A 4,974-nucleotide genomic window follows, 5' to 3' on the forward strand; every position below is an offset into this window, starting at 1 on the left:
GGCATTTAAACTTTCCAGGCTACATGTGTCCTTTTTGAGTTTAGAAAATACTGCTATGGGAAGGCCAGAGTCAGCATCACAAAGTTCAATATTCAGTTCATGGTGATCACAACCAGGAAGAGGTGAGGGCGAGGACACAGCATGATCACAGGCATAGAGCTGGGCGTGAGCAGGGTTTATTCACAGAATATAAAATTAATCTGGTTGGGGGTCCATGAACTACCTGAAATTGTAAGCAAAGTGTGTGTGTGTGTGTGTGTGTGTGTGTGTGTGTGTGTGTGTGTGTTTGTATGTACAGGTCTGTTTTTCTAGGGAGAGATTCTATAGCTTTAATCAGATTCTCTAAGGTGGCTCATGAGGTAAACCGTGAGGGAGGCGGCACTGAGGATTCCGAGGAGGCTTGTGATGGGGACTAAAAGTCACAGAATGTTAGTAAACTGTGCCCTGAATTATCACATTGAAACAATACTGACTGTGCCCTTGTGCTGTTTTCTAGGACAGCAGTTTATAAAGTTATCTTATTCACTCATCACAACCATTCTTTGAAGCAGGTTCTAATATTAGCCCCATTTGACAGATGAGGAAACTGAGACCTAAAAAGATGCCTTGTCCAAGGTCACACAGCTGGATTTGAACTCGAGGAGGCTGACTCTAAACCCCATAGCCTTAACCCCACACCAGTGGCCATCAGACTTTAATGCACAGAAGAATCACCAAGAGAGCTTGTTATAACAGAGATGCCTGGGCACCATCCCCAGAATTTCCGATTTAGCAGCTCTGGGGCAGGGCCTGAGGATCTGCATTTCTAACAAGTTCCCAGGTGCTGCTGCGGCTGCTGGTCTGGGGGCCACACTTTGCAAACCCACTTTGAACTCTAAGCTTTCATCTCCAGAGAGGAGGGCATGGAGCCTCCAAGAGTTATGACTGAGCAGCAAAACCAAGATGAGAATCCGGTTCTATGGATTCTGAACCTGGGACTCTCCACACCACTCCTGCTTGGAGGAGGGCACAGCCTACTGAAAAATGTGTGTGTGCTTGCACGCACCCAGCTTTATTACCTGATGTGTGTCCAGCTCCGGGAGATGGCCGCTGGGGAAAGACAATTCCTTGCTTGGCTCCTCCGAGCCCACCCGGGCCCTTCTCCACCTCCTGGCCCTCCGATCTGCGGGGTGGGGGGCCTCCTCAGGCTCGCTGCTGTCTGAGGTCTCCCTGCTGGCTGCCTGGGGGTTGAAGTTCACGTCTAGCTCTCCCTGTAGGCGCATCTTCTCGGCTGAGGGATTCCTGGGGGCCTTCCTCTGCAACCAGGACAGCCCGGCCCGGTGCCCAGCTTCCCGGGAAGAGCCTGCCGAGGAGGTTTCTGAGTCAGAGCACATGGCCTCGGGGTTGGGGGAGAGCCCAGAGTAGGCGGAGGGGTCTTGGTCTGAGCCCTGGGCTTGCGTGGGCTGAGGCTGGGGGTTCCTGGGCAGGCTCTGGGGCTGTGGGCACAGCGTGCTCAAGGCCTCCTTCCAGTCAAAGTCCTCCTCGCTGTCAGAGCCCATCTCATTGTAGGCGGACGCCACGCTGGAGGCCGCCTCCAGGGCCTGAAACGTGCCACTCTTAGGTTTGGCCAGCAGGCGGGTTGGGGGCAGAGCCCCATCCTTCAGGGCCATCCAGTTCCCGTCAGGGCTCTGCAAAACTGGGGCCACATCTGCAGGCAGGAGGGAGAGAGAAATCAGAGAGGGGCTGGTACCGCCTTAGAACAAGGGGCCCCGCAAAGACCTCCCCTGTGCCCCTCTTCCTAGAGCACTTTCTGGTCTTCCCGCCCATACGTGGCCTCCTCCTTCCCTGAGTTGCTGTGACAGACTGTCTGGTTCATTCCATGATCCAACTTGGGTTCTGGCTGATCACGCACAGGGCTGGGCCCTCCTCCCCGATGACAAGGGCCCTGCGGCAGGGTCTGGGTCTCAGTCATCTCTTTGGCCTGCACTGTCCCAAAGCCAGCTCATGCAGAGGAAAGAGCAGAGGCTGGGAAGTCAGAGGGCCAGGGCAGAGAGCACGCTCAGCCACTTAGCCGCTGTGTGAGTCTCCGAGCTTGGGTCTCTGGTTGGTGAAAAGGGCGCAGCTAATACTTCTCTGGGCTGCTGAGAGGACGAAATGAGGTGAGGCTTATAGAGTGTGTTACACATACCTGCTCAGAGCAAAAGATGAATTCTTAACAGCTCTTTCCCCCTTGCCTATAAATGAGGCCACTGTAGGGCAGGGCAAAGAACAAGAACTTTGAATTCAGGCAGAGCTAAGGCTGAGCCCCAGTCCTGGCCATTACTAGCAGGTGACCTTGGTCAGAGAGCATCTCTGAGCCTGTTTCCTGACCTGTCAGTGGGGACAGTGTGACCCTCCCGGGCTGTCAGAGGATTTTTATGAGACAACATATGTGAAGCATCCATCACAGTGCCTACTACAATGAGGGCCCCCAACTATTTTTATTCTCCATCTATTGAATTGAATTATACCATTATTATTTAACACCTGACTGGATCAGCACCTGTGTACTCCTTGTACATGTGTATAGAAGACAGATATGTTTATACCCTATGTCTGTACCCTATAGTTCCTCTTCCGTACTACAACAACACTGTTTCCACTGACTGTGTGAACATTCAAAAGAGAGGCTAACCAGGGTATTATTACCTTTGACATGTTATGGGCTCTACCTGTGATAATAGTAGGTCTTCTGGGGAAAAGGGCTCTATTTTGTTGGCGTCTTCCCCAGTGCCATGCCCCAAGATCGACAGTCAGGTAGTGCAGAAGGCAGCGACTAAAGGGCCCATCAGGGTTTCTCCAGAAATGCTCAGGCTGCCTCTCAGTTGGAGCTAGTAATGGCCAGTGGGCAGCAATCTTGCTTTTCCTAAGGCTTTCTCTGGTTACTAGAGCCTGTGCTGGCTGCCCTGAGGCAGGATGGAATCACCACCTCCTGGGAGCAGCCCTGACCAATGACTGGGGAGCTAGGGGATAAGTACCCCAGCTCCCTTGCCCATTGGAACTCTTGGGGTTCCCCAGTGAGGAGGGCTCATCACCCATGGTCGTACCCTGCTTCATAACAAGTCATTTGTTGCCTATTTTCACTTCCCTGTATCATATCCCTACTTTCCTCCCTGTGGTTCCAGGTTCACCTCCAAATAAACTATAGGCCCTCAGATCTTTTTTTTTTTTATGGCCTTTATTATGTTGAGGTAGGTTCCCTCTATGCACACTTTCTGGAGAGTTGTTTTTTTTTTTTTTTTATCATAAATGAGTGTGGAATTTTGCCAAAAGCTTTTTCTGCATCTATTGAGATGATCATATGGTTTTTATTCTTCTGTTAATATGGTGTATCACATTGATTGATTTGCATATATTGAAGAATCCTTGCATTCCTGGGATAACTCACACTTGATCATGGTGTATGATCCTTTTAATGTGTTGTTGGATTCTGATTGCTACTATTTTGTTGAGGATTTTTGCATCTATATTCATCAGTGATATTGGTCTGTAATTTTCTTTTTTTGTAGTATATTTGTCTGGTTTTGGTATCAGGGTGATGGTGGCCTCATAGAATGAGTTTGGGAGTTTTCCTTCCTCTGCAATTTCTTGGAAGAGTTTGAGAAGGATGGGTGTTAGCTCTTCTCTAAATGTTTGATAGAATTCACCTGTGAAGCCATCTGGTCCTGGACTTTCGTTCGCTGGAAGATTTTTAATCAGTTTCAATATCATTTCTTGTGATTGGTCTGTTCATATTTTCTATTTCTTCCTGGTTCAGTCTTGGAAGGTTATACCTTTCTAAGAATTTGTCCATTTCTTCCAGGTTGTCCATTTTATTGGCATAGAGTTGCTTGTGGTAGTCTCTTAGGATGCTTTGTATTTCTGTGGTGTCTGTTATACTTCTCCTTTTTCATTTCTAATTTCATTGATTTGAGTCCTCTCCCTCTTTTTCTTGATGAGTCTGGCTAATGGTTTATCAATTTTGTTTATCTTCTCAAAGAACCAGCTTTTAGTTTTATTGATCTTTGCTATTGTTTTCTTTGTTTCTATTTCATTTATTTCTGCTCTTATCTTTATGATTTCTTTCCTTCTGCTAACTTTGGGTTTTGTTTGTTCTTCTTTCTCTAGTTCCTTTAGGTGTAAGGTTAGATTGTTTATTTGAGATTTTTCTTGTTTCTTGAATAGGCTTGTATTGCTATAAACTTCCCTGTTAGAACTGCTTTTGCTGCATCCCATAGGTTTTGGATCATCGTGTTTTCATTGTCATTTGTCTCTAGGTATTTTTTTATTTCATCTTTGATTTCTTCAGTGATCTCTTGCTTATTTAATAACATATTGTTTAGCCTCCATGTGTTTGTGTTTTTTACGTTTTTTTTTCCCTGTAATTGATTTCTAATCTCACAGTGCTGTGGTCAGAAAAGATGCTTGATAGGGGGCTTCCCTGGTGGCACAGTGGTTGAGAGTCCGCCTGTCGATGCAGGGGACACAGGTTCGTACCCCGGTCCGGAAAGATCCCACATGCCGCAGAGCGGCTGGGCCCCTGAGCCATGGCCACTGAGCCTGCACATCCGGAGCCTGTGCTCCGCAACGGGAGAGGCCACAACAGTGAGAGGCCCGCGTACCGCAAAAAGAAAAAAGATGCTTGATATCAGTTTTTCTTAAATTTACTGAGGCTTGATTTGTGACCCAAGATGTGATCTATCCTAGAGAATGTTCTGTGTGCACTTGAGAAGAAAGTGTAATCTGCTGTTTTGGGGTGGAATGTCCTATAAATATCAATTAAATCTATCTGGTCTATTGTTTCACTTAAAGCTTATGTTTCCTTATTAATTTTCTGTCTGGATGATATGTCCATTGTTCTAAGTGAGGTGTAAAAATCCCCCACTATTATTGTGTTACTGTCGATTTCCTCTTTTATAGCTGTTAGCAGTTGCCTTATGTATTGAGGTGCTCCTATGTTGGGTGCATATATATTTA

The 4,974-nt window shown here is 47.0% G+C and overlaps 1 pseudogene; it reads right to left on the reverse strand.

The window, feature by feature from the left end:
* Positions 1-804: 804 nt before the first annotated feature.
* On the reverse strand, positions 805-3,057 carry LOC113616937 (rab effector MyRIP pseudogene; annotated as a pseudogene).
* Positions 3,058-4,974: the final 1,917 nt, after the last annotated feature.

The sequence above is a fragment of the Aethalodelphis obliquidens genome, unplaced genomic scaffold (assembly GCF_003676395.1).
Source record: "Aethalodelphis obliquidens isolate GAN/ISIS:26980383/991018 unplaced genomic scaffold, ASM367639v1 scaffold971, whole genome shotgun sequence".
NCBI classification, from domain to species: Eukaryota; Metazoa; Chordata; class Mammalia; order Artiodactyla; family Delphinidae; genus Aethalodelphis; species Aethalodelphis obliquidens.